Genomic DNA, 15,882 nt, shown 5'->3' on the forward strand with positions numbered 1-15,882 from the left:
TGTCGAACCATTCGCAGGTGTCTTGGATGAAGAAGAGGGCCACCCAATGCTGACCAGGTCGGGTGCTGGGGTCCGTGTTGGCGATGTAAGCGGACGGGGTGGGAACGTGGTGTGGGTGTTGGGGCAGACGGTCGGCGGGACGGACGCCTTGAAACAGGTGCGCGAGGGCCTCGTCGGCCAGGGCTTTTTCGTTCAGGTCTTGGGTGTTCATGGGATGTCGTACACCAGCTGCCTTTGGGCGTCGACATGGACGATCCGCTCGAGCTCACCACCAATGAGTGCGGTGTACGCCTTGGTCGTGGCTTGTGTGAAGTCGACGTAGATGTCGACGATGCCATTATGCTGTGGGTGAGCGAACCCCGAGGCCGCGTTGCCCGCAGGGGTCAGGTCAAACACCATGACGCCGTAACCATTGGCGAACTCCTTGCGGGTGCTGGACACCAATCCCATCGATTGGTTGACCGTTCCAGCGATTGCCCCCATGGTGTTGTAGTAGAGGTCAGAACTCCACCCGTCGGTCATCTTGTACTGGGGAGCGGGCATCTCGATACCGTCCACGACCACCTTGACCGCGCTGAGCATGTTGATTGGGAAGTGAAACGGTTTGTGGCGGTAGCTCCCGTTGTACCCCTCGCTGTCCACAAAGGCGATGAAGATGCGGTTGGGACGGTCTCCCACAAACACGTCTTGCAACTTGGTGGAGCGTAGTCCCTGGGGGACCTCTCGGGTCTTGATGATCAGGGTACGGACAGGGAACTTGACGGTCTCGGGGGCGGCGCACACGGAGCACTTGTACTCTCCACAAACATGCTCTCCTTCCTTCCGATCTAACATATCGACGCGTTTATCACACCTCTCGCACTTGTGGTACCGTTGGCAATACGACCAAGAGTCCTGGGGCTCACCACCACCACCACGCTTCTTGGCTCCTCGAGGTTTGACACGTCGGTGGTTCTCGAAACATGTCTGTGTGCGAAAGTACCGGTGACACTCGTCACAATACTGCCACTCCCAACGATGGTCTTGTTCGGCGGGTGGCACCAAGGGGGAACACTCTTGCTCACCGCACCCATAGCACAGGTTGTTACACTTGTGATTTCTTCGATCGTACCTCTTTTGACAGCTCGTACAATAATAACACCGACCAAGCATCCCTGGCATGCTATTGATATAATCGAAATGGTCCTTGGCGTAGTAGAGGTAGAGCCGGTACTCGGGAGCAGGTAAGTTTCCAGAATAGATCACCGTGTTTGCGTGTTCCCTCGACACCACGTTAAGCTCGAAGCCACGTTCACCCAGATAGCGCTGAAATTGCTGGATCTTGGGAAGACCACACGGAGCCTCGGGGACTCCCGCATCGCGGTGCAATGCTCGAACGCGCTCCGTTGCAAGGGAAGTCTAGCGCCACCATCTTTTGGGTTGTTGAACTTGACATAGTCAGGATCCTTAGTGAGATGAGCCATTCCGATCACGAGTGCTCGAGCCGCGCACAGTTCGCCGTGATTCCTAACGCGCGTGATGCTCTTTTTTCCCTTAAGCCAAGTCTCCAAATCTCCCGTATCCAAGGTAGAGTGAAAATGCCACCTCTTTTATAGAACTCCTATCCAATCAAAAAGCTTGAATTCTAGTAAGCTAAAAATACTTTTTTCTAAAAAATAAACCAATCATTTTCCATTTTCAACCTTTTTTCTACCCTCTAATTGGACAAATAAAAATACTTAACCCAATCAGGGGCGTTCCTGATGATCTCATCGATACACAGGGTTCCCGTGTCCATTATTTTTATTTTTTTTAAAACACTCTATACTGTTTATAATAACATTTATGACAAAAAGCAAAAAAGAAAGGGGAAGGGTGGGTAAAAAAATACGCCATAACATCATCGGTATGACGTCTTCCGATACACAGGGTTACCGTGACTATCATTAAAAAAAACACATTTAACCCTTAACAAAAAAAAGCAAAAAGAGAGGGGAAGGGAGGGTATAAAAATAAGCCATGACATCATCGGTATGACGTCTTCCGTTTTCCTAGCCTCTGATTGGTCAATACAACCCTTAGCCAATCAGAAGCGTTCCCGACGATATCATCGACACACGTGACCTACTTGAAGGTCTATAAAAGACGACGACGAGCCGGGACCACTTCACAGTCAGACCAAGACTCAAAAACTACATACCAGTAATAAAAAATAATAAATAAAAAATTGAATGCATAATTTGTAAAGAGGAGGAAGAAGTGATGGAGTTGATTAATTGCTGTAAGCAAACTATACACCACCGGTGCCTAGGGGATTGGTATAGGGTACAAGAATACAGAGGACTACAACCCACGTGCCCCCATTGCAGAAGATGAAGAGCTCAACAACAACAAACTAGAGTACTGCCCACACCCCCAGTGATCGTAATTAGCGACGATGACGATGATGTTGGCCCTGTAATAAACTACAGAGATGGATGGGGGATAGAGGACTGGATGGTGGCACCCCCACACCCGGATACAGGGAGCATAGACTTTAGTACTGGGCAAAGGAGAAGTAGAAGATAAAGGGACACTTTTTTTAAAGAACATTTTTATTTAAAACATATTGTAAAAAATATAAATGGTTAATAAAACGTTTTATAACCAAACAAATGTCTCTTTTTCTAAGAAAGGGGTAACGGGTAGAGGGTCTACAATTTGACACGCAATGTCTCTGGTCAAACCCCAAAATTCTTCCTCTCTTCCCCGCAACAAGCCAGGCAGCTCCACCTTCCGGAGCATCGTTAAAATATCCATGGGAGTTAGACAGTCGAACAAATCTTGAATGTAAGATTTCCAATGACCTTGCACAGCAAGCCCTAGTCTATCACTCAGCTTTTGCAGACCCTCCCATGCCAATTCCATATAGTCCTTCAAGGTATCTCTGGCCCTATAAAACATCTGATTCCATCGGTCTTGCCCACGGGCCACTCTCCCATCACTCCAAAGACCAACGCCTCCACATAATGACCCACGACATGCATGACGTTATACGTGTCAACCACATCGTGAGTTGCCCGAAGTTCGTTATAAGACTCCATAGACTCTTCCTCCTCCAACTCTTCCTCATCGCTAGTGTCACTCTCGACGACAACTACTTTCTCGGCTTCTTCGCCACTACATCCTGCATCTCCTCCTCCTCCTCTACTTCTTTGCTTCCTTCGGCGGCTCCGCCCACACGAACCGGTCGCATTTCTTGTTTGGAGGTCTCACGTCACACGCAAAATACAGGCGACCGTGGGAAAACTGACCGCCGATCACCCCGACATGGCAAATGAGGTTATGTTCACACACTGGAAAATCGGTGACGTTAACCCCCTCCTCGACTGCCTCTCGCACTGCTTTGGCCTCGTCTGGATTGAAATAAAAGCCACACATTTGACCTTTTGAAAAATCCACAGGAGTACCGCACTTTAAGGCAGACCCTACTTTTTTGACCTCTACGTCACAAAAACACTTCATTATCAACAAACAAAGCAGCAATGTACTTTTAAGGGTAATCCATAATAATACCCTTACCTATGACGTCACTTCCGCCCTATCAAATCCCACCAAAGTCCACCCGTGACGTAACTTCCGCCCTATCAAATCCAACCAATCACAGCACGCCATTTTCAACAACCAATCAGAACGCGCCACGGCCGCGCGACAGGAATCCACCCTATAGATAGACTTACTTTACTACTCCTAGTATTCTATCTCACCGAATTGCAGAGATAAAGAACTTTTTAGGAGTCAGCCCGATGCATCTTGAATGAACTCCAAATTCGCCGTCTCATCGACGTTTTCCCGTTCAATTATTTAAATAACATTTAGATAACTAAACATCAGATAACTTAACAGATACCAGTACACCACCCTACGAGTAGCATTGCGATCATGAGCTGTGAGGAGCAGCTAAAAGCATAAAAACAGGTAGCGAACGAAGTAAAAAGTGCAGAGGGAAAAACGTTTGTTGTGAAAATGAACTAGCTCGCGAGGTGCCCATAACCAAATATGGCGCGACGAACCATATATAGATGCTATGATTGACAAGCTCGTGCAATCTAAAAATAGCTTTCAAAGACGACATCATGGGGCACGGGGTTTGTTCTCTTATATCATGGTCTCTTGTTAATACTCATACAACAAACAAAGCTATAACAGGAATCAACGGGGAGAGAGGGGGGGCAAAATCACAAAATAATCTAAACACATGTTTTAAAAAAAATAAGATAAACATGTTGACAAAAAAAGGCAACAAAATAAAAAAATTTGCTCATTCATTTTTATGTACGTAGTTTAAAAAACATGATGAGGAGAAAAACTTTAATTTTCTTAATCATGGTAATCCGCAGATGATTTCCAAACATATTGTTATGTCGTTAAGTGCCATGAGACGAGGATGACAGAAGATCGTGTAACATTCTCAAAAGTCTGACGCATTGCCGCCAATTTCCAACCCAAAAGCGGGAGCTATGAAATCTTCATGGGGATGAGGGGCCACGCCCTCATCCAGCTTCTGAATGCTTTAACTGCAACTTGTTAAAATCCTGCGTACGCCCCTGACAATCAAATATTTTTTTAGCAGAGGGCATTTGTTCAGGTGTAGGGGAGGCATAGTGTTATTCCACTGAATAGTGGGCTTATATTAAGGTAGGAATTATTTCACAGTAATTGAAACAGTCATAGTGGAGTGAAATATTACTTTTGTTTTTCTCATATGCAACAGATGAGAAAGCAAAAGTAAGAAGAAAAAAACAGGAAATTCATGGAGAGAGCATGAAGAATATGCTAAGAAATGGTAGGGGGAGCTCTGATGTGGTATGGTGAATTGATTGGGGTTATTAATTTTTAATGACAGGGAAAGAAAAAGAAAACAAGAAGGGAGTTGTCCTCTTTCGCCAATGTCTAGGTAAACCTTAGTGTTGCACAAGGACGTAGGTTGATTTGCTAGTATATTTTTACTATTACAGTACTTTTAGGAAATATGGTCAACAAGACAATATAACTTTTTTTCAGGTTTAAATGTAAATTCCTATGTTGAAAGATATCCAAAGCTCAGTGTGGCAGGGAGCATTTTTAGTTGAAAATGACCTAATGCTTTCTTATGTTGGTTTTTGCATATAGCAAAAAAAGGAGGCGAGTTCTGCGATCGCCCTCTTCAAACTCTGATTCATTCATTCAGCCAAAGTATACACAGTTCTACTTTTTCCGGGTTAAAGGGAGGGGGTGCACTCCCCTAAAAATAATTACATATGCTTGTTATGAAAATATTGTCTAACCCTAGGGGATAGCAAAGTGGCTGTGGTCAAGAGAAATTTCCATAGCTTAGAGATGGCAAAACAAGGCGGAGATGCAGAAGTTTCAATCCTACTTGAGCTTACTTTGGAGATTTTTGGGGGGTTTCAAGAATTAGTTGTACTTTGTTGCACCTATTCCATTGTATTTTCCATGTATGAAAGATATTCATTTAGTGTATGAATTTACTCGGGGAAAGCGGACCTATGGAAAGGCTAAATATGAAAAGGTGTAGCTTTTGAGGTGTAACCAAACCCAGATTTTTGATTGCTTAACATTCTATCTGTCAAATATGTTTTGTATTATTTGTTTCTCATCAGCCCAGAAAGGAAGGCAGGACCGCAATCACCATCTTCAACCCTGAACCAACAGAAAGAGCTGAGGTACATAACTAAATTAACATCCAACTGTAAAATCCTACCGTGAAAAATTTTCAGAGTTTTCCTATTATTAACAGCCTGCCAACTACTTTAGCATCATACCCCAGCCATCCTTAGCAGCGCCCAATAGATACCTTTCTCCGTAAAGGTAAATTGTTGAGCAATTGGCAGTTTATAACGCGTTGATCAGTTCAAATATATACATATAATATCATATTAGCCAGTTTATTATTGGGTAGGATTTACGTTATATGCTGGCAGGCACATTGAGTAAGCAAACTCTGAAGGTTTTATCTATCGAAAGTGCTGTAAATCTTACTAATATCCCCAAAAGTTTTAATGCATGAGGATGATTTGCAATATCAACTAAGTGTTACGTGTACTTTTTACACAGCACCACCATCTTCATCTTCAAAAGTGGAAGCTTTAGAACCTTGTTTCAAACCTCTTGCTCCCAAATACCGCTCAAAGCCAGGTAAAACTACTAAACTGTTGCTTTTACAAAAAAAATATATATACAGTATATCAGCCCTAATGCGTATGAAAGGACGGGTTGACTGGGGTTCATTGTTTGGAGCAGGATTATGAATGACATGAAGAGCAAGCATTCTTGATTATCTTTTTTTCTATTCCAGGCTCAGTGTTACTAGGGTGTTCGAACGAATCTTTTTTTTTATTTTCTAAAAACTCTTGAGGTTAGAATTGGTTGAATGGGCAGTAAGTGATGTCAATTTTCATTTTCCTTCATATAGCATTCACCGCTACTTAGCCAACAACGTTGAAAAAAAAGTTTTCAAGAACCCCCCTTATGCCAATGGTTGCCAATGCGCTGGAAAATAAGCGCCTTTGGCATGTCAATGCCTCAAATATTGGAGGACTCACTCTGGCAAAAACAACTAAGCAGTTTAAAGAGTACTTCAACATAAAAAATGAGCTGAAGTTGCCGTACTTTGACGGAGAAGAAGAAATGTTAATTTTGAAAAACAAAGATTTGATTGAAGCATGTTCTTTCTTACTCCAACGGGCCGGCGTACGAAACAGAATCGAGAGACTACAAGAAAATTAATACGATGAAGGTCAAGGTCAGCAATGAACTCAATGGCAAAGAAGAGCAGGCAGATGTGATCAGCAAATCGGAAATCAAATGCACTGCCTACAAGTGTGAGATAAAACTCGGAAAGCCTTTTAACATCCATAACTTTAGGAGAGACACCAGACGCTGCAAAAAGATAGAGGGGTAAGCTTGGAAAGACATATCAAGCTTATTTATGACAATGACTGCAATCGCCTAGCGAGTCTCTGACAAAGCGAAGGAAATGGTGGAATATTTCCTTGAACTTAGGAACAAAGGAGAATCATCGAATGATTCAATTGACCGTGTTAGATGGTGTCGCGGACAGGCCCTGTACTCTTGAGGCTGCTACAGATGACAATAAACGCCTTTGTCTGAACGTTTTTGGTTCTTCCGCACATCCCCTCCTCGTCCACTTATCAGAGCTGTGTGAGGAAGGCAACATCAATGAGCCAAATGACAGTGACGAGGAACAGAGATCAACTAGCGAAGGCGACGATGAGGAAGAAGATCAAGACAATTCTCTGTTATGACTAGAACCGCCGAAAAAGGCGGATCTCTTACTTGACCTAGAAAAGATGGATGAGGCTGCAGCAATGCTGGCTTTCTTAACTTCGTCTGGGATACTCCCCAAGAACCACGTGAATTTTGCACTTTTAGATGTGCTAAAGAAGAAGAAGAAGATAAGATGTGAGAAATGTGGGTGGGTGAAATATATTTCCTGCCCATACGTTCCGTTAGACGGTCATCATGTGATGAAAAGGTGAGCCAATAGCGCCTTATTCCACTGTTATGTATCGCACCATTTTTTGCTGCTCCAAGGTTGGACTAAGTTCTTGTGTCATAAAAAACGGCTATATTCTGGGAAGAGTATATTGTGATATGACAGGTCGGATGACAGGAAGCTATGGAGGGGTGTCCTCACAGAGCGATGAGCTGTCCATCAGCGGGGTGCAAAAACATCTGCTTCGCTAAGGATCTGGAGGACCACCTAGCCACACAGATGCAGAATCACATGGACTCCATGGCAGTACGATTCGAGTACCTTAGAAAAACCGTAATGGCGGGGGTACGTAATTTTTCTTAACTTAAGGTAATTCCTTGAAATGCTAAAAACCACACTATGAAATGTTATGTTTGTTCATCCGCGATTTGAAATGCCTCTTCTCTTTACCCTCTATCTATACACTGCTATGCTTGAATATGCTGTTGACATGAAATTGCTATTTTTAGTATCTATTGCTTCTTATAATTTTGTAATATGATTGTTTCCACAGGTATTTCAATGGCTCGAGAAAAGGCTTCATGACAAGGGAGTTGTTTACTCAAGGAGAGCTATACTTTTTACATTTAGACGGGGGAAACAATTCAGAAAACGATGAAATGAAGAACACGATTATTTTGAAATATTGTGACTTTGATTTTTAACTTCGGCTTATCAATGTATATTTCTTTTTAATACATGTATGGTCTCTCATGTATGGTCTGTTAATTTAGTTATGAAGAGCAATGAAATAAAATAATAATATTATCAATTGACGTTTTTGTTGCTTGTTTTTTTTTGGGGGGGGGGACTCACCTTAATTTCTACCCTTTAAACTTCTTAAAACCTTTCACTTTTATTAATCTAGCCAAAAGAAACAGAGATAAGCGGAAAAGGGAATCAAATTTGATGGAAATCTGAATTTTTCTACAGAGCTTTGAAAATTTTCCTGGCCGCGCGAATTTTTTAAATTATTATAGTGAATAATTCCAAGTTTTGTCAGAATAATATAAAACAACGCATTTTCGGCAATACCACAAAATATTGGCGAAGTGTTTTCGATTGCAATGCTACCCACAATGAAGAGAAGAATAATTTAAAGCAGAGGATTATATGCGAAAAGAGAAAACATCGTTTTGTTGTGGGTCTCGAAAACAGCGCGCTCTCGTTTTATAGCGTCTATACAGACTACATACCATTTGGAAGTTGAAAATATAAAGAATTGAACAAATCTAAGGTTATATGGACTTTAACCGTTATGAGTAAAGAAGCCTTCGGAGTAAAATTACACTGGCATTTTCATCGACTAACTTTGAGAAGCCACTTTTGCTTTGGTTGTTTTGAGATTAGATTCTATTTTTCATCTAATATTTACAATAAAAACAAAATACAGAGATCGAGTGGCTGGTAACAGAATCTACTTTAAAGTAGATTCAACTCGAATAATTTGATAATAGTTTTTTGGTGTTTTTGTTTTTGAAAAGTTAATCGGACCAATTGTTTGACCCGCATTTCCTTGAACTTTAGGGGAGGGAGGGATGGGTGCGCGGTATTTCTAGCCCAAGCACTCCAAGCTCAGTGCACAAAATACCAAGACAGTCAAACATTTTTTTTTTAATTTTACTGGATGGCTATTAAAATTATGGGACCGAATTATGGACTTGTCATCCGATTTCACAAGTTTATTGTTTAGCTTGAATTATATTTTTATTAAGTTTGATATTTGGAATAAAGGTATCTTTTTTTCATAGAGATAAAGATATAATTCTAGAATGCGCCCCTCGTCAAATGAGCACCATGCTTCCAAATAACGAGTAAAAGCGAGTAGCATTCAATATATAATTTTGTTGTATCGCCCTCTCAAAACTGTTTAAAACTAATGGAAAGGATCCCAATGGTTGTAATTGGGAGTTGATATTTGAAAATATTTAGTTGCATTGCCGAGTCTTTTAAGCTTAAAACGCCGAATTCCTCCGCAAAAACATCTACTGTGTAAAACTCAAGAATCCCCTTTTTAAGGTTAGAATAATACCTTTTTAAATAAAAAAAGAGTGTTCAATTTTCAGCTACATTGAAATGAAACTACAGCGAGGGTATTTGAATTCTCTATTTATATTCTATTTTCGGATCTGGGCTTGCTTGAGAAACAAGTAGTTCTGAAGGCCATTCATTGTTTATTTTTGTTGCGAAAACACTTTTTGCTTGATCCCTCGGTATGATCTTGAAATCAAACGTGTACTTGTTTGTCAACCAAATCTTGGAAAGCCTACCAGCGAGGGACAAGCGACTAGAGGAGGTACGCATTCACCAGCAAGAAGACGAGGTATGTCAACAAAAAGTAAAAAAAAAATTTTGACAAAAAATGCTATGGCGTTAATGGGCCACCATAGACATCATTCTTATTGTTTATTTGATTTATCATTGAATTCCGGTTGCGTAGCCGGATCACGGAGAACTTTTCGAGTCGGCTTGTTTTCGTCCTAAATTTAGCCATCTCGCACCGACTGATGTTTGAGAGCTCGCTATTAAAAAAATATTTAGAATTTCAAAAAAAGAATTACATTCTGATTGTCAGGAAAGTCATCCCTTTTGTTGAATTAGAAATAAGGACTACTCATTTTTTCACACAAAAACGACCGGTCGGTTTTTATACGGACAGCCTCTTAAGGTTTAGTGTCGCGGTAGTCGGTAACGGTTAATAGCCGCCTGATTACTGTTTGTAGGATATCTGGGCAACAATAACCATAACCATAACTGTTACGGCCGGCAAGGAGCCTACCCCCCTGGGGGATATTTGCTCAGAACACGTGGACAGCAGTCGAACTCGGTGAAGGTACTTACTTTCAAGATTTTACAAGGACACAAATGTAAGCGTTGATATTTCATTATAGTTTTTACAGGTTATAGTTGTTGATAATTTATCCATTCGGAGAATTTGATACCACACAACATACCACAAGAATCATACAACGATTAAAGCAGTTTCCCAACAAACCCGGCAACGAATACGGCAGTTTCAAAGTCAGTCTACTGATTTACGGATAGTTTACAGACTCAAGGACTACAGTTGGTGAACCCAAGGATCAAGGACTCAAGATACATATATCCTTTCATCGTTACAGTAATCGGTAGTGTCGAAATAAAGTTCAGAGTTCTTGTTATCGATCGAGTGCGTAATCAAAGTTTGTGTCGTGATTAGCGTTCCCTGTGCCCGAATACGTAGAATCGCGGGTACAATAACCATAACTATAACAATAATAATATTAGGTTATAGGTTCCTCTTCGACAGTTTTCAGCTTTGGCCGTGGAGTAGATGCAAACTTTGGAATCTCTGTTGGCAATATGACAAAATATGGGAGGGGTGCGGTTTCATGCGGACAACAGCAACGAGGAAAAAGATGGCGCCGCGCGTTGCATTCTGGTAAAATCGACCAAAATGTAAACACTGAGTTTTGTCGGTGTTGCTAAAAAGGAAACAGAATGTAAGTTTTTCGCAGGAAAATAATGCCATTTGCGTGCGTTGTCGGAGGCTGCACCCATTCGGAACGAAATCATAGAAGCCTCATTTCATTTTATAGCTTCCCGGATGTAATACTTAAGCAAAAATGGATAAGAAATACCAGTCTGAGGACAAAGAATTACAAGTGGGAGAAAAACACCAGGTTTGCAGCGCACACTTTCACGGCGGCGGTAAACTTAGATCAAACAATATTCCGTCTATATTTGCTCGCCGTGACCCAAGAACCAACAAGATCGTGTGGCCAGTGGACATCTCCCATCTGGTAGAGTCCCAAACTCCAGGGCTATATTCAAATGGTGACAATCGATGCCAATTATGCTTGAAAATATATCAACAGAGCCCGAGAAATATGGCGAACGCGACACCATCATAGACATGCCTGTTAACAAGGAGGAAACCAAGGATTGTAAAAAAAATAGGTCGTTTAGAAGAGAAAATACGACGGATGGAGGAGCAAAGAAAAGTTGAGAGATTTGGTGCCGATTTATGGAATCTGATTGTGATATGCGTTTATATATTGGACTACCCGACCTTTCTTGCTTTTTTAATTGCCTCCAACCAAGACCAGGCTTCTCTTTCTACTACAATGGATATTTAAATGCTTCCAAAGATCCTTCATATGTTGTTTCCAGTAGCAGACCGCGAAGTGTAAATCTGATTGATGTTATTTTTAACTTTAGCAAGCCTGCGTTTGGGTTTGCTGGAGAATGATTTGGCTGGTCGTTTTAATGTTTTGCAGCAAGAGGTGTCCGAGGCTGATGCAACATGGCTTGACCGCATTTGTCATTATTTGGAGCAAATAACTTTCTAACCAGACCGTGAGCAAATAAGAAAAAACCTTCGCAGGTGCTTCAAACCTTGCGAAGCGGATGTTTTCCTCATTATAGACTGTACTGGGTTATTTTTTGAAAAACCTAGTGCTTCCTGGTCAGAGAACAAAGGCCACAACACCGGCAAGGGCCTCATTGCTGTCTCCACTTCTGCAACCTGCTTTTGTTTCCGAAATTTACCCAGAAAGTAAGTCTGATGAAGAAATTTAGAAAGTTAGAGTGGAATCTTATCTCTGGCACATCCAGGTGACCGCTGGCTAGCTGATAAAGGCTTGATGGTGCAACATTTCTTAGATGAGTACGGAGTGCGGGTAGAGACAACCCAAAAGCTGAAGGCAAAGAAGCAGTTCACTGCTAAGGAGGACATATTTAACAGAAAGAACTCCCAAGTGAGTCCATGTAGAGAGAGCCATCAGGAGGGTGAAGGTGTTTCGCATCCTCAAAGGAAACATCACCATTCGCTACACACAATTGATATCAAAGTTGTGGAGAGTATTATATTGCCTTGCAGAATTAACCACAAAAAACATACTAGCTTTAAGTATATTATGTCCAAAGTTATGCCCATACAATATAAATAACTGAAATGTTTTACTGAAATTTCACCTCAAAGCACAATAAAAAGATTCTTCCGAAAAAATGGCTTTTACTATATAAATGTCCGATTAAGCTCCCCCTTGTATAATTCCAGAGGTTTCGAGAAAGTTTTAAGATTGTTGGAAACATTATTCTATGACTTAAAAATAAAAGTGGCTTTTTATAAACAAGATTTTCACACAGGTGCTCTTTTGCTAGACCTAGAACCTCTCGTGCATGTGCTTCTATTGTGTTTTATAGGCAGGTGGAGTAAACCAGACCACAGATGCGGCGATTGTAAAAAAAAATCCATGACCTTGTTTCGAGTGGTGTGAATGATGTACAAGAGATAAAGAGGCGTCTCAGGGAGTTTATACGGAACGAGCTGTTTTTTTGGGCAAGAGACGCCATCCTCGACCAGCAGGAAGTATTTTCAAAGCAACCGCAATGTGTATAACCACATATACAGGGCGAAGGTCAAGAACAGCTTCTCAAACTGTGACCAGACGAATGTAGCAGAAAACGTTTAAAACGAGAAATCGGTATGCCAGAAATTTCTCTAATCTATAATACACGCCGAAATGAATAGTCTACTCCAGGCTATAGGATATACAATAAAGTGTCATATTTGGCTTAAATGTTACAGATGAAACCATGAAAGGCACAGCACCCTGGTGAAAATTTTTTTCAGCCCTTACCAGAAAGGCCGGGAAGCAGAGAGGTGGAAGAAGAGATAACCATGTACAAGACCACCCGCTTCGCCCTTCCCCTTTTCTTCCTGGCATTGAAAACAAACGTCGATTACCAGGTGGTAGCATCATTCACCACTAAGGATGAAGGAAGGATGCTATTAAAGAGGCCATTAAGAGTGGAGTCCTGCGTGGAAACCAGTTTTTTATGACTGACTTCTGCGAGGAAGAGATCCATGCCGTTGAGGAAACTTTTAAAGGTGTGCTTTACAGAGAGAAAGTCATAAATTGCCTGCGTCTTGAAGGGCGTGACTGCAAAACGGGGTGACAAAAGAAAAACTTGTATCTTGTCGTTAAATTCTCACGGTTCATTACTTTTGATTTACAGTGTGAATGGTCTACCTGTGATATTTTTGCCGTGAACAGGCGTGGGAGTGATGGGTAAGCTAGGAGGATAACGGTGTTTCAGGGAAGAAGTCCTTGCTCGACTGAGAAGAGTGGCAAAGGCTTCCTCAGTAGAGAAATTCGATGCGGCCATCGTTGACCTTATGGCCTCCAAGGTGTGGCGGAACTGCATGGCGAACTACCACCAGCTCTCCATTATAACTTAACCGATTACTGATTCACTGTCGACAGAGCAGTATCTGGCTGGAGCGACGCGAGAAAATGGATTTAAGAAGAAATAAAAGCTCGGCAAATTCAACCTTGTACAAATAACGCATCCTTTTAAGGCCCATGTACAGCCTTGGCATCTCATAACGTAGGAGATAAACAACTTGCAGATCTCAATCCAAAAGAAATACTATGGAATATTATGAAACACCATTGGCGATGGTAGAAGAAGACAAAGAACAAGTACAGAAACTAACACACAACAACAAAAAACATCACAATATTGAAAAATCTGTTTAAATATATATATAAATAAAATTCAGAATAGAGTCTAACCGCGCGCACAAATCCAAAGTACCAAGCGGTATTCCACCACTTGGTGACCTTTCTGGTGGGACGGATACTCCCACCACGGTCGAGGGAAGCTTGTCAATGAGATAGTAAAACATAAATTTACTGACCCGAGGGACCACATGCTTGCGAACTCATTGCCGGCATCCATGGCAGTGCATCAAGTGCAAACCCGGTAAAGAAAAAAAGAAGAGGAGAGGAGCAAATGGTAACAAGAGTTACATCCTACCGAGCAAACAAGGCAGAGCAATACACTATTGGCAGTCCTTGATCTTTTTATCTCTTAATCGTTTAATCTTATAGTTTTTGCTGTTCTTTGTTCAGGGCAGAACCAGAGGAAACGATTATTTTAGAAAGGTAAAAAGACACGAGAAGATCAGGTGAGGAGGAGGATTTTTATCATCATTACTTAATTGATTATTTCATTATAACTATGATAATTTCTTTGTTTTATATATAGAAAGGTATATATAACAAGTTTGACAATATATATTTCATTATAACTATGATAATTTCTTTGTTTTATATATAGAAAGGTATATATAACAAGTTTGACAATATAGAAGGCCAATGATAACAAGAGTAACATCTTCCCAAGAAACCAATGCAGAGTAATTGATTATTAGTAGTCTTTAATTTTGTTTATCTCTTCTCTTCTCTCAATCGTTTGATATTGTTGTTTTCGCTATTGCTTTGTTCAGGGCAGGAACAGTCGAAACAAATAAATTACAAAAGGTCTACCCATTCATTGTCTCTCATCTGAACTACACGACACAAGAAGATTACATGTGATGTTCTCTGAAGAAAGGTTTTCTTTTATCATAACTGAACTGATTGATTTTATTTAATAATATATAGATTTAGGCACTGCCTAAAAGCGGAGCCAGCATAAACACCTTTTGTGTTGACTGATCAAAGGTATTATTGGGGGATCTAGGATCCTGCTCTCTACTGAGATTTATTTATTGTACCAACCAAATGGATCCAGGCCTTATTCAATAATTTAAATTATGCAGTACATCAAAGTTACCAAACACAATTCCTGGTGTGAATATGGCTGTCAAAGTTGTCAAGAGTCTAATGGTAAATTCTTATGTCCCATCATAGAAGTTCCATTATGAATATTTTTTTTAACCAAAACAATACTCCCACAAGCTTTGCCCTTGTGCAGAAAATGTCATGGATGTAACAGCATTCCAAAGATTCAAAATAATATATTTAGACTGTTTAGATGCCATACTGTAATTTTTATGTATTGATTTAGTGGCGATTCTCTCCTTCATTGGACCGAATATTCAGAAAAATGTCTGGAAATTAAAATCCAAAAATATATCTCCTTTCATGCATTACATATTGGTGCACACCACTTTACCATATAGTGGCCTTGTTGTTGGTGGCCGACTCACAAATGAATGCAATAAAGAAAAAACAGATCGAAAATGCTAACTTCTAATTTCAAACCAAACCCTTTCATTGATCTATGTTTGGGGTAGAGAGGAATCAAAGAATATCAATTGACTAAAAAATAATCGACGGGAGAGGAGATATAAAGTGAATTGACTCAACTTGAAAGGTTTGGTGAAAAAAATAAAACAGTAATGAAAATAATTTGATTGAGCATTCCTTAACATTTCCCCTTTCCCATTATCTTAACCCTTTCACCACCACAGACCTCTAAAGAGGCCATGTCTTTGCTATCCAAGCTATGTGAACAGAATTATATTATTGAAAAAGAACAAGGTTGTTGCTAGTGTTATAAAGTTTAAGTATCTTGCCCTAAAAAACCCT

The sequence above is a fragment of the Nematostella vectensis genome, chromosome 11 (assembly GCF_932526225.1).
Source record: "Nematostella vectensis chromosome 11, jaNemVect1.1, whole genome shotgun sequence".
Taxonomy (NCBI): domain Eukaryota; kingdom Metazoa; phylum Cnidaria; class Anthozoa; order Actiniaria; family Edwardsiidae; genus Nematostella; species Nematostella vectensis.